The sequence below is a fragment of the Papio anubis genome, chromosome 3, assembly GCF_008728515.1.
Source record: "Papio anubis isolate 15944 chromosome 3, Panubis1.0, whole genome shotgun sequence".
NCBI lineage: Eukaryota > Metazoa > Chordata > Mammalia > Primates > Cercopithecidae > Papio > Papio anubis.
Genome location: NC_044978.1, coordinates 14,184,788 through 14,199,968, shown reverse-complemented (window position 1 = coordinate 14,199,968; position 15,181 = coordinate 14,184,788). Strand labels below are relative to the sequence as shown.

Here is a 15,181-nt window from a genome sequence, read left to right as displayed (position 1 = left end):
TATTCATTTTATCATCTTCAGGCAAGTGATAGCTGACACTGAAATATTCAGAAAAAATTTGGTGATAAGTGTAAAATTAATAATAAGTATAAACAGTCTACTCAACCTAAAAGGGAAATATATTTATGCCATGTAATAGTATATGAAGGATTAAGTAGATGAAATAGAAAGAATAAAAATAAAAGTTGAAATGAGAAAATAAGAAAATATTAACAAATAGAATGATGAATACATCTCTGCTTTGGGTTAAATTCAAGGATGTGTAGACATATATTATGCATTACACATTTATGCTTACATTTTATTATTTAACGACATCAGTGACCTACATTTTTTCCAACTGTCACTTGTTTTATATAAAGTTTACAAATTTTTAAATCATGTATGTGGATTTTCCTTTGTGGTTTATTTATCTATAGTTATAATTTCCTTTCTCATTTAGTCGTGAGATAAATATTCACTTTATTTTCTTACAGTTTGAGTTTTTTTTTTTTTTTAAATATTTAAGTCATTAATCCGTGTTAATAAAAACAGTAATGAGAACAAATTCAGGGTCAGTTAAAAACAGAAGGATCGAACGGCAAGTGCATGGGGCCAAGAACAGCTCCTCTGAAAAATGGCAGAAGCAGTTTTCCATGCCTCAAACAGGAAACGAAGAATGTGTGAGACTTAAAGAGTCTCCATTGCCGATTCCTTCTGGTCAGGACCATGGTCCTCAGAAAGAATTCAAGATATTCTATGCTGAAATGATTAACAACAATGCGATTGTGAGGAATGCAAAGGACACTGAGCAGCTCTATGGGGAAGTTCTTTTGGAAAAGGTATTCTTTCAAGAAGCCGTCCAAACATCACAATTTCAGATCCTAAACTGGTTGCTAAATGGAAAGATATGAAGACAAACATGCCTATCATCACATCAATGAAGTATCAGCGTAGTGTTGAGCGGGTGACAGAACTGATGCGTAGACAGGGGCAGGCTGAGAGAGTACAGTGCGCAGAATCCTCAAGGATTACATGAAACCGCTTGAGTGTCCCTCTGGGAAAAGGAATGAACAGGCTAAAATGCATGATAGGTTTAACTCTGGAATGGTTTCCAACATGGAAGGCACAGCGGTAGGAGAGAGACCTTCTGTGATAAACGGGGACTCTGGAAAGTCATGTGTTATGGGTGATCCCAGTGAGTCATCAGGCTGCCTGCAGGAGGGCTCTGGCCGCGACCCACCAACAGACGGCTTTGAGGAAAGCGTGGGAGAGGACGCTTCACTTCTGCCCCAAGTATGTTCCTGCAGACACGATGCCCTCGTCCTCCCGTGTGGCCCTTACCGTGAGGACAGCAGCCAGCATTTTGGTCTCCTGCATGCTGGGGACAGAGGGCCTGACCACGAGTACATGCTGGTGCAGGAAGCCGAGTGTGCGTGAGCGAGAGGAAGGATGCCCCAAATGAGGAACTGGTGCAAAGAAAGAGACGAATTCGCAGAAGAAATCCATATAGGATCTTTGAGTATTTGCGACTCAGCCTAGAGGAGGCCTTCTTCCAGGTCTGTGCTCTGGAAGGTTTAAGTATTTGCTATGACAAGGAGCCTTTAACGATAGCGAAGCTCTGGAAAGCTTTCACTGTAGTTCAGCCCACGTTCAGGACCACCTACATGGCCTAGCATTACTTCCTAGGCAAGAGCTGGTGCCCAAAGTGGTGCTCAAGTACGGGACGGATTTACTGCTATGTTGGAAAAGCCCTCCGCTTACCATGCAAGTTATTCTGTCATTGAGCTAGTTGATGAGCATTTTGAAGGCTCTCTCTGCAGCCCTTTCAGTTAGATGTCCCTGACTGCCTTGAGCAGAGTTTCCATTAATGTCTCCAAGGAACTCATACTGTGTTCTTTCATTAAATCCTCTACCATGACTGACAAGGAAATGGAGTCACCAGAGTGTGTGAAAAGAATTAGAGTTCACGAGAGAGGAGTGACCCAGACGAACTTGAACAATTCCACCTCAAATTTCTAATTTCACCGACAACTATTTATTGAGGGCTAGGTAGAAAGTTCTTTTTTTTTACTGTACTCCCCCATCAATTTATAAGTTTTAAAGGGCCTCGTGCTCCCAGCACCAGACAGCAATCAGTGTTTTTAAAGATCAATTACACAGGGGAGGAGAAAGAGTCCTGTGCTGGGCCTGCAGGTTCTGCCCTTGCATTGGCCTCTTCCAATCCCAAGCCTCTGCCTCTGGCTTCAGTCTGTGCCCTCCTCCAGTCACTGGGGACGTTGGGCTAATGAGTAGATGAATCCTGAGAGGACTCTTCCAACAGCAGGGACATCTTTTCTCTGATTTTACCTGAAGATTATAGTAGTTTACATTTATACAGTACAGTTTATGAAGCACTTTCATGCACAAGCATCTCTCGTTACTTACATCTAAGCTGTTCCCAAAAGAGTGTTAACAGATTTAGCAATTACAAGATCTATGTTCCATTATTTTAAGTTGGAAAAAATTGTTATATGTCTCAGCTTATCCAAGAACTTTGACCAATAGCTCAAAACATTTAAAAATCTCTTTAATATCTACCAAGGATTTCTGTATCACAAAATCTTTGAAACATCAGTTACCTAATTATTTAATTCTCAAATGAACTCATTCATAGTCATGTTTATGTACAGAACACAACAATATTGTACAATATTAGATAAACATATCTTCACTGAACTTGTTATAACAATGAGTGGTGAAATAATGTTTGGAGACATAATGAAAGCAATTAACATTTAGCAAAATATTAAAAAATCTGTTTAATTGGTGAAAAAAAAACCAGAAGGATTATCTATAATTTTACCACTTTCTGAAGAAATATAAATTTTCAAGTTGGCTCATGAAGGATTAGAAAATGTAAAAAAGCCAAAGATTAAGGGAGCCCCTTTTAGCTTTCAATCAATAAATTCTTCAAACATTATTAAATTAATGGTTTGTGAAGAATATATAGCATGTTAGGCATCAGTGGATGTGTAAACTGCTACAAACTTTCAGAATAGCAAATTGGCAATATAAATCATGAACCATAAAATCTTCAACACCGATAATTCTATTTCCAGGAAGCTATACTACTAAATAATCTCAAATTTAAATGGTGACTTATGAACCAAAATATTAATTGTCCCGTTAATAATAATACTGAAGAGTTGGATGAAATTTAAATGTTCAACACTGGGAAGATGACTCAGTAAATTGCAGTATATATGAGGGAGGAAATATGAGATAGATTTCAAAATTGATTTTACTAAAAATGTTAATGCTATACATATGCTCAAGATTTATTGAAAAATCTATGATATAAAATTATATGTATAGTATAATCCTTTTAAATAAAAAGTATAACATTTATAATTTTTAGTTAATACACAAATATACTTAATGCACAAACATACTTACATAGAAAAATTAATACAAGAAAATGCACTAAAATGAGAGTAGTAATTGCCCCTCAGAGGAAAAATTGATGTATAGGTTTTTTACCTTTTTTCACTTTTCTTTCTCTTCCATGATAATACCCATCAAGTTATTTCATTCTTCATTACAGTAGCTAACTCTGAGTCCTAACTAACACAGTGATTTTGAGACTGACTTTCTCTTTAACAAAATGGAAAATGATCCTTTAACAACAATTTATAAAAGTGTTAAATGATCTTGGAGGCTCCCTCTAGCTTTACCAAAAGAATTTTTTTCCCATAAAAAGTGAAAAGTCTCAATCCTGAATGGCACCCTGTTATAATTTAGAAAGTGCTATGGTGAGTTAATTTACTATCGCACAGCCCAGAAATGATCTCATTGACAGAGGTGCCAAGGCACCATTCTGTTCCTTGATCATCCCCCATATGATTTCCCTAACATATTAGCCATATTTTCCAAAGATCCTACCTTAATTTACTAACTCATTATGGACTTAGAGGAACGTAAAATGTGGATTCAATTGTTTCCCTGAACATTTAAGAAATGCAACAACAGCATTTCTTACAAATTTTTTTTGTTCTATCAACAATGTTACTTTCTCATAAATTAATGAGTTTGGTGCTTCTCTTTCAATTGTATGTGTGAGAGAGAGTGATTCGTAATGATATTCACACTATAAATTGTAATACACAGCTACCCTTTTTGTAACTGTAAAGTCTGAGTCATTTTCGTGATGGTGAAGACAGATATGACAGGTTTGTGGGAAAGGGTGAGCCAACAGCCCATCTGAACACCAACTGTTGAGTGCCCATTCCCCCAGAAGTCATTGGATTTCTGGGAAGCAGCTTCCTAGACTTTAGTGTCCTCAATTAAAGATTAGACAGTTACGGCTTTTCTCTCTGTCTATTGAGGGTAGAGTACAAAAATAATTTCACTCGAAAGCCTTACTTAATGGCAGTGACATAAAGTGAGAGAGTTTTTAACATGCTCTCTCCTCAAATCACCTACAGTTCCAGTTTCCCATTGTTAGGGGATCTTGGGGGTATTGCTTTTCTGGCTGTAAATCTGTGGCCGGTGGTACCTTTGCCCAAGTTTTACTTGGGCCCACTGGGCTTGTTCCACCCACTTGGCATGGCAGGCTGCACTTGGCTCATGCGACCAGCCTGGATCCCACACCTTCAAGGAGAGTGTGAGTCAGGTGTGGAGGAGTGAGGGGTGTGTGAGCAAGTATGGGACCCTGCCACTACACAGTCAGATACACCAGCTGCTGCCACAGCATGGGCATCTCCAGGTGCCGGTTCTCTCTGTGAGGCTGTGTCTGGACCAGGTGCACTGCAAGCAGCTTCCCCAGCTGGTACTGGGGAACATGGTGGTGCCTGGAAGTTTAGAGATGCTAGGAACTGCAGGACCCCAAAGAGGGAATCATTACTCTGGCTTGGGGAGCTCCCAGGTCTGGGGTCCTCAAAGGGATGCAGCTGTTCTCTCCTTCTCTTCACTGGCAATGTGGCAAGCAAGAAGTATGTTTTAGCCCTGTTTGGTTATAGCTCGTTTAGCCTATCCATTAAGCGGGTTCCACATTATTGTCCTGCAACCAGGAAGAATGAAATATGCAGACAAGTGGAGGGTGAGCAAGATGAAGGGGAGATTTATTGAGCGATAGAACAGCTCAGAGGAGACCCACAGGGGGCAGCTCCCTTCCACAGCCAGTGTGTCCAGCTGAGAGGGTAGCTCCTCTGCAGCTGGTTGTCCTGTCGTCTGCTCTGCCCTGGCTGAGCCTGAGGTTTTTATGGGCCTCAGAGGGGAGAAAGTGCATGCCAGTTGGTCCATGGGTGACCATGGGTGGGACTGGAAAGGGCACTGCAAGTTCCCGCTCCAGTCTGTAATACTGGCAGCCCCGCCCCCACCCTTCAGGCCCTCCCTGGTCTGAAGGTAGGCCCTCACCACGACCCACTGCCTTCCACCCAAGAGCCTGTCTGCCTCCTGCAACTGTTCATGGCGCCCAGGCTGCTCGCATCAAGAGGTACCTGTAAGCCAGTGCTGAGCCACCCTCAGCCCCCAAGCCTCGGCTTCCCTCCCCTCCCCCAACCCCACCACTCATCAGCACCCAAAATCTGGAGAGGGCCAAGGCAGCAGTGGGTTGGTGTGTCAGTGCTGCCCAAAGGATGCACACATCCCGCTGAGCTGTGACAGCTCCCCAGCTTGCCCCAAGATGAGAGTGGGCGCCAGGAGTGGGGAGAGTCCAGGGAGTGGGGGCAGATACTCCTGAGCCGGTGGGGGAAGGGGAGACCTGCCCAGGCCCCCAAGGGTGCAGACTGCAGAGATGCCAGGTCCTGTACCTGGGAGGGCAGGGCTCCTGCCAGCTCCACGGAGCCTGTAGGCAGCCCCAGCTGTGCCTCCTCGCAGCCTGGGGTGTGTGCTCAAGGTCCACACTGGGCCTTTCTCTGCATGCCCCTCTGTGCCTGACCTCACTGCTCCCCAACTGGCAGTGGCTCGGCCCAGCCCCACTGAGGCAGCCCCCCAGGGCAACCGGCTCTGGGAGTGCTCCACTTGTCTCTGACTCCCGCCGGTTCCGTGGAGTGCGGCACCATCCTGGGCCCAGTTCTGCCTCCTCCCTGTGCCAGCCCCACAGCAGTGTCAGGTGAGAGGGGTGACATGGGCCAGGATCCAGAGTGGCAGAGGCTCTGGGTCTGGGGCAGCAGTGTGAGGGTGGGGGCGGTGCAGCCAGCTGCCTTGGGGGTGCAGGGCACAGTGTTCCCACTGCCACTACTGCTGCTCCTGTAACCACTCCCTCTGCCACTGCTCACACCTCCCCACTGCAGCCATTGGTGGCAGCGGCCGCTCTAGATGACCCGTCACTGCCATCACCATCTTGCTTCCATGTCTCCCACATCTAAACCTGAGACATCTCTGCAGCCCCCAGCCCCTGAGATAAGTTTTGCAGTTCTCTGGGGTTTTATGTTCCTCCTATTCATCCCATTTACTAAACTTCCTGCTTCAAGTGCTTTTCCCTAGTTGCTGGCCCCCTCCCTACATGAAGCTATTCTTGATTATCATGATAGTTATAGGTTTTGTTTATCTTTTTAATAAATACTTATTCTCTGTCATTTCTAAGGATTTAAGTTCTAAGAAGTGATGATACTTTAATAAAAATAATTAAAATCATCTTCCAAATGTACCTTAGATAATTTTATTCAGTTTTAAAATCCCTTAATTCTAGAAAATATTGTTATACTTACAAACCTTGGGGAAAATTTTTTGGAAAATACATTTAGTTCTAAAGGTCATTTTAGTAAGGAAGATTGTTCTCCAATCTTCTTTTTATATTTTCTGTATGTGTTTTATAAAAGTCAGATATGCTTATTGACACATATTTCAAAATTCTGGTTTTGTTGTTAAATCAGTTATACAATTTGTAAGGTGCTTACTAATGTTTACTTCATTGTCATGGGTTTCCAGTAATTGAATTGTGTAGTATTTAATTTCTTGTAGGCTTTACATTTTTTCTTTTACTTTTTAATATTTCCCATTACATTGGCTAATATTTCCAGGAAGAAAATTATAAATTGATTATACTTGTAGTTTTTGTATCTAATTGAGTTGAGCTAAATTTCAAAGTTGCTATTTGTTTTCTATCAATTTATTCTTACACTTTAAACAAGTCTTGATTGATAACTACTTTGCTCAATTATTAAGGCAAAAAAATGTGAAAAGCTCTGAGACTTTTATATCATTGTTACAGAATACATGAATTATTATTATATGATTTGTGTAATTTAATTATTTTTAATGAAAAATTTTCTCTCTGATATTAATATTTCCCTTTTTCTGACATTAGCGTAGACATTTTAACCTCTGTAGGTTGTTTTGTTTACATTCTTGTTAAACTTTTACCAGTCCTTTTTTCATTTTTCAGATTTTCACAATGGGTAACAGGGATATACCCATTCTATTTTGAAATAATGTATTTATTTTATTTTACATTTTGCTTGCCAAACCTCAAAGTTTTTACTTTTCTTTTCTTTTTTTTTTAAGATAGAGTTTCACTCTTGTTGCCCAGGTTGGAGTGCAATCGCACAATCTCGGCTCACCGCAACCTCCACTTCCTGGGTTCAAGCAATTCTCCTGCCTCAGTCTACCGAGTAGCTGGGATTACAGCCATGTACCACCACGCCCAGCTAATTTTGTATTTTCAGTAGAGACAGGGTTTGTCCATGGTGGTCAGGCTGGTCTCAAACTCCCGACCTCAGGTGATCCACCCACCTCGGCCTCTCAAAGTGCTGGGATTACAAGGGTGAGCCACCGCACCGGGCCGAGGTTTTACTTTTCTACTAGTGATTTTGACATTTAGATTTGCTTTAATAACTGATATATGTCTTAATTCAGTTATGTAATTTATGCACTTTTATGTATCATGCTGTTTCTTTAATTTTGCTATGTGGCCTACTTTCCTGTTATGTTTTTCTTTCTGTTACTTAAAATGTATGGACTCTTTTCTTTAAGATATTTTTATACCCATGTGTGTTTAAATTGTGGTATAACTCATCTTTATTTGACTATCAATGCCAAGCCTGGAATAGTATCTATTGATTCCCCTGATGTGAGATGAAATTAGCACATTCATTTCCTGCTATCATTGAACCACCAGATTTTTGTGTGGCTACATTTAAAATAAATGAGAAATAAAAGGAATAAAAATACTAATTCAAATATAATTTGAAAAAATTTCTTGATGAGGTTGAGGAGAATGGTCAAATGCATGGCATACAAAATCATTTCTGTAAATGTCTCACCTGCATATTTTTCCTCTCGTAATTATTTTTTTGAAATGGAGTCTTGCTCTGTTGCCCAGGCTGGAGTTCAGTGGCATAATGTCAGCTCACTGCAACCTCTGCCTCCAGGGTTCAAGCAATTCTCCCACTTCAGCCTCCTGAGTAGCTGAGACTACAGGTGTGCGCCACCAGGCCCGGCTCATTTTCGTATTTTTAGTAGAGATGGGGTTTCACCATGTTGGCCAGGCAGATCTTGAACTCTTGATCTCAGGTGATCCGTCTGCTTCAGCCTCCCAAAGTGCTGGGATTACAGGCATGAGGCACCGTGCCCGGCCTCCTCTCATAATTATATTCGCTATGCCAGTTGTGACTTTTCTATGTTGTTCTCTCTCCCGGATAAAGTAGTTCTTCTTTTTCCTTTATCATTCTCTCTACTCTCTTTCCCTCTTTTCTCTCTCTGCTCTTCCTTTCCCCAGCTTTTTCCCAGTCAGGCCTGTTCCTCTTTTCCTCCTCAACAACTGGATCAGCCCCTTCCAGTTATTTAACTGAGACATTTTTCCTCTCTCACCTTCCTAAGTCTCCACTCACCACCACATTCAGCAAATCAAATCATTTCAGGGAATCAACTCTCTTCAGAAGAATGGGTATAAATACTAAAATTTTTTACCTGTAACATTCTTGCATAGTGAGAAATCATCCATGAAAAAGAGAAACGATATCTAATCTGTGTCCTCTCTAACCATCTTGAAGTTCATAACTCAAGCCTCTTGATTTTTCTTCCCTCACAGAGTTAGTCTTGGCTCAATTTTAAAACCTCTAAGATGTTTTATTCAGCTCTTCTTAATCGTCTTCACTAAAACCTAGGAACTCGATTTGTAGCTGTCTTGAAATATATACACCAGTCTTGGTTCTCAGAGGAGATCAGGCTGGTAAGCCAGTCACCTTTTGCTTCTTCCATGAGCATCCAGCCCCACCTCCTCTATCTACTCCCATATTTCCTAGGAAAAACAGCCTTGGATATGTAACCTGTAATTTCATTCTCTTTCTGTAGGGTCTCTCCCTCCCACTAAAGGATAAAGGACTATACACAGAGTTGCTTTTTGTTTGTTAAATTTTTCTCCCACATGGATATAATTCACCATAATATGTATCTTGCCCCTCCTTTTGTTACTTGAAAAAAATTACACAGTCATTTCTTCTTCGTGAGTCCCTGGGTGCAGGCTTCCATTTATCCATATAGTCATGCTGGAAGCAAGTTAAGAGGAACAGTACTTAAACTGTGTTGTGAATGGGTACTGAAAACATCACTGGGAGTCAGGACCCATCTACCATGATTTCCCATCTCTCCCAATCCACGCCTCCCAGAAAATTTTGAATCTTCTTTTTCCCACATCAGAGTTCCCAAATTTTGAACAAGTTTGGATGCATTGTAGGGAATATGCAATACTTCTTACTTCCTCTCACTGACTTTTGAATTTCTCTTCCTCCAATTTTTGAACAAATAATATCATTCAATCAACTCTACTTTGCTGCTAGGATAAATGTCCTAATTCATTTGCATGCTCATGCTTCTCTTCTGCTGAAATAGTATTACATTATAAAATCCAAACTCCTAAACATAGCCCAAACTAGCTCCAGATCTTGACTCTTACCCTTATTTCTCATTGGCTATAATGCATTCTCATCACACAATGAGGTCTTGCATTTTCATGCTTCTGTGCATAGTGTTTCCACTTGAAATGCTACCAGTGCTTGAAATGCTATTTATCGGACGTGTAATTTGAAATCTTACCAATCTCAAATGTCATATTTATCATGAGTCTACATTGCTCCCCACTGAGAAATAATCACTCTTGCCCTGTTAATCCCACTCTAAAACAATTGTCCTTTATTGCTTTTCATTGTAGTTACAGGCATATGATTGACTGTTACATTAATTCTCTTCATACCTTTTTTTTGTATTCATGTTCTTCTACACTGACCTTAAACTTGGCTATACTACTATTTGAAAATGGGACATTAGTTAATGTCCTACTAATGTATCTCATCAAGCAGATACTTGGTAGGTTCTTAGTAGTAGGTTCTTGAGCTTTTGCTTTTGAGAAATTTCCTTTTGGAATGCAGCTGTTATACAAAAAGAATGCCCGGGCTATCCTGCTCTAAAAAGCATCCATAGGGAAACACTGGAAAGTTGTACAACAATTGTAATAAGAGACGTCTTAGAGGAGAAATGAGGTGCTCTGGCTTATAGTTATCACCACTCTGCAGACACATGACAGAAGTGTTTTGAACTTTTCAGCTCAGCTTACTCAACAGCTGCCTAATACATGTGGCAAAAGAATGCATGAACTAATAAAAAAAAAAGTCATCGTTGTTTAAGTCACTAAGGCTTCAGATGAGTTGTCATGCAGTGATAGGTAACTCAAATAGTCTGTTCCTTTGTTTCTGCTGTATTGAAAATACCTCAGATGAAATTCAGTGCATTTTTATTTTATTGAACAACACTTAGCATATTGCATTTGATAAAGTATACCTTAAATAAATATTTATCTAAGATAGTATGGACTCCTTTTATCTTCATTACAAAACTGAAAGATTTTCATGACATATTTTTATCCCTATTTAAGAATTATACAAATAATAATAGCTAACATTTGCATAGCAATTCACTACAGTTACAAAATCAATATAAAGAAGACTAACTTTGGAACTAATAAGCTATTACAGCAAGGTTGTAGAATACATGACTAATATATAAAAGTATATTGCTTCCCTATGTGCCAGCAATAAATAATTGAAATTTGAATTAAAAATACAACAAAGAGGATTTTTAAAATGGAGATATATTCCATATTTAGGGATATAAAGATTCAATATTGTCAATAGGTCAGTTTTTCTGAACTCTATCTATAGATTTGATGCAATCCAAATCAAAATCCCAGCAAGTTATTTTGTGAATATTGGCAAACTGATTCTAAGGTTTATATGGAATGTCAAATTACAGAGAAAAGCCAACACAATATTGAAGAAGAATAAAAATGTCTAAGGGCTGCGTCTACCTGACCTAAAGCCTTAATGTAAAGCTGCAGCAATCAAAACAATGAGGTACTGGCAAAAGAACGGACAAATAAATCAATGGAAGAGAGTAGAGAGCCCAGAAATAGATCCATGCAACTGATCTTCAACGAAGATCAGATGAAGGAGTGATAAAAGTTATCATGGTGAAATTTGCTCTAATAGCTAAAACTCTTGCTTAAAATTCTATTTCCTGTGAAAACTGATTCAATTATGTAAGTCTGGTATGTATCAAAGATAATTTCAAACATTAAAATTTTGATTTTAAGTGGAGGCCATCAACCTGAGTTTTAAAACTTCTTTAATAATTTATGAATATATGCACGTTATGCACATGTACCCTACAACTTAAAGTATAATAATAATAAATAAATAAAAATAAAAAATAAAAAAATAATTTATGAATATTTAGTATATCATATTTTCATTTCCAATTATTTAAAATTGTATACATAATTCCATCTTTCCAGTGTTTGATACTGGATGTAAGGAAATGAATTTTGTGATTCCAGCATGTTGCCAGACTCCGAATCACTGCCTGTCTTGTTCAGTTTTGTGCAATCACAGTATGTTGTTTACAGCAGCACTAGAACTTCAGGTCTGTGGAAAACATAGCACCAAATACGTAAAGCAAATCATTCCAATACATAAAACACACTGCTGACCTGCCAAACCCTGAGTGGAATGAGTCTGACATAGCTGCCATGAAAATAGCTAGAGCTGTGTGCCCAAAACAGCTGAAATTGTTCAACATTAAGAAGGAAAAAAGCAGCAATCATTACAATGCAAACGCTTATTCCAACTTCAATATAATCTATCCTTACCAGATACACAAATAGCTGAGCTAACTAGTATTTTGTGCATATAGAGGGATAGGTGACCTTTCAAAAATACAGGGAATTGATAACTTACTGTAGAACATCAAAATAGGTGAGATAGAGGATAAAAATAAATCAGTGTTGTTAAACCTGTTTCCTTAGCAACTAACCAATTGAGACAAAAAGAAAACTTTTCTTTTTCCTGTATGTTCTGAATTACATGCAGCTACATAATTTGCTTATTATAGACTTTATATAGACTCCTGTGATGTAAGGTTTTTTCCTCTCTAACCTCAGTGTCCAAAAGTCATGAGATTTTATCAACATGTAAAGGTCATTTAAACACAAATATCTTAAACCATAAAATGTACTCTTCCTTTGGCATTCCTTTGAGGAGAGTGGAAGGCCTTGTGATATTTGGACCCCTATTGCTAGAATTCTCAGTTTTCATAAAAGGGTACTAACCCTACTGAAACATCAGCTATGGCATATGCCTGTGATTTTAACTGCCCTTCACAGAATAGCTACAAGGAGCTCAATTTTAGAGAAAAATATGCTGTTCCACATATTATTCTATTGTTATAACTCTTCCACATATTATTATATCTGCCCTTCTATCAAGTTAAAACAATAGAGAAACACATAGCTAATTTATTTAATTTTACCTCCTCCAGATTATTTTTACTAAATTGCACTCTGGTGTGATAGCATCAGTATATAGACTGGGGATTGTTAAAACAACCCTGAAACGTTATCAAGGTATTGTCCAAAAAGTTGTGGGAAACTTTTTTATTATCTACTTCTTCAGGTTTCATGGCAAGATAATTCCCTGAATAACCTTAGTAGTAAAATAATCACACATAATCCCAAGAAATTGTTTCCATTCATTTTTTTATATACTGTGATTTAGTTAGTAGTCAGACTTTCTGATTCTCATGCATGACTAGTCATCTTATGACCAAATCTTCTCATAGTGAGTATAGAGGTTACTATAATGTGGGGTTTTGGCTTGTTCCTCACTAAGCTATTGTCCCCACTCTTACTCTACTTTCTCTCTCATCTCACCTTAAATTATGAATTACGACATTAATTGGTAACACTAGTTACAGTAAGAGTAACAAATGGACCTCAAAAAGTCTCAGATACACAGAAGTTGATCTTATGTTGACATGAACAATGTTGGGTAAGTGTTTCAGGTAGGCTGAGCCTTCCTCCTTGTAGACATTACATAACACAACTAACAAAGACCTTGCCATCTGCAACATGTGATTTTCAGTGTAACAGAGGCTATCTTTATCTGATTCAATAGGAAGAGAGAAAAACTATGAAGAAGTATACACAAAAGTGTTTTGTGAATCCGTCCCGGAAGGAATACTGCTTTTGTTCCCATTCCTTAGCTAAAACTCAGTGGCATGGCCACACCTGACTGCATGGGTAGCTGGAATATGTACTCTAATTATGAGCCCCAAGCAAATATTAATTTGTTGAGCAGCTAGCAGCACCGACTACAGACATATATGGTCAACTGCAAACCCTTACTAGACTGGTAGAGTAAGTCTGAGTAAAGGTATTAAAGGTTGTTTTTTGAAACATTTATCAAATAAGTGTATATATTCAGCTTAAGTAAATGTGTCTTCATTTTGGAAGAGAAAATATGACTAAAATTGAATTTAAGTTATTGCAGAGTATTGTTGCCTCTGTTGATTCATATACAAAGACTGTTACTGGAGGTTTAATTTGCATAACATTTTATTAGCAATGTCATCCTGTTACATTGAATTTTATAACATTTTAGAGAATAAATCCAACGAAGAACAAAACTTTTTTACATGGTGTCAACAGAAAGACACAGAGGAATCATAGATTCCATTATATACACAAACTACAGACATGCCATAACAATTTCAAGAGTGGTGCATTTAAATTCTTACACATAAGCCTTCTAATAGTGAAAATCAATATCTAGTTATTAATAAATTTTTGTATATGTAGAAACACTTTTTTGTTGTTGTTGTTGTTTTTTGAGACGGAGTCTCGCTCTGTCGCCCAGGCTGGAGTGTAGTGGCGGGATCTCGGCTCACTGCAAGCTCGGCCTCCCGGGTTCCCGCCATTCTCCTGCCTCAGCCTCCCGAGTAGCTGGGACTACTGGCGCCCGCCACCACGCCCGGCTAATTTTTTGCATTTTTAGTAGAGACGGGGTTGCACCGTGTTAGCCAGGATGGTCTCGATCTCCTGACCTCGTGATCTGCCCGCCTTGGCCTCCCAAAGTGCTGGGATTACAAGCGTGAGACACCGCGCCCGGCCTGTAGAAACACTTTCAAATAGATTTAGCAGTGACTTTGTATGACCTTCAGATACTCATTTATTTTCTTATTCTTTGGTTCCTTCTCAGGTAAACAAAGATAATACCAGAGAAAAGCAATCTGACACACAGTGAAATTATCAACTGTTCAGCAATTGTTTCTTGCAAATTGTATTTCCTTAAAAATATGGTTAAAGCACCTTTTCTCTAGAGTGTGAATTATACAATGTCAGAGAAACCATAAAATATATTATTGTGGGTAATAGCAAACAAATAGCCCAACCTCATATATATGGCTCTGAATATCTATGAGAATCTAGATAGCTATATCCACAAGCAGGATTCTTCATTTTAATTATTGAGCTAAGAATATGAGAAAAGTCAGTTTTACACATATTAATATTGAGGCATGCAGAAATAATCAATATTGCATTCAGGCAATTTTCATTTCAAAGGGGTCCATAGCCCTTCCTCCCTCCAAGTTCCATCAGTGTCAGGGCTGAATCCCTCCACCCCCGTAACTCAAACAGCTCTATTTAAAAGTACTTGTAATACTATTACAGAAGGCATATACCATCAGTACTTACCTAAATATCTCTCTGATTATGATAGTCATTAGTGTTCATCTCTAGAAATGTCTAGCACGCAGTAGGCTTGCAATTTTGGTCTCCTCTTGGCTGAATGACAGCATGGGATTCATTCTGGTCAATGAGTTGAAGGTAGAAGTAATAGACACCACCCTAGACTGAGCACTTAGTCCCTAGTACAAAAGCCACCAGAGA

The 15,181-nt window shown here is 39.0% G+C and overlaps 1 pseudogene; it reads left to right on the top strand.

The window, feature by feature from the left end:
- The first annotated feature begins 514 nt into the window (after positions 1 to 514).
- On the top strand, positions 515 to 3,319 carry LOC101005715 (annotated as a pseudogene).
- The last annotated feature ends 11,862 nt before the right edge of the window (positions 3,320 to 15,181 follow it).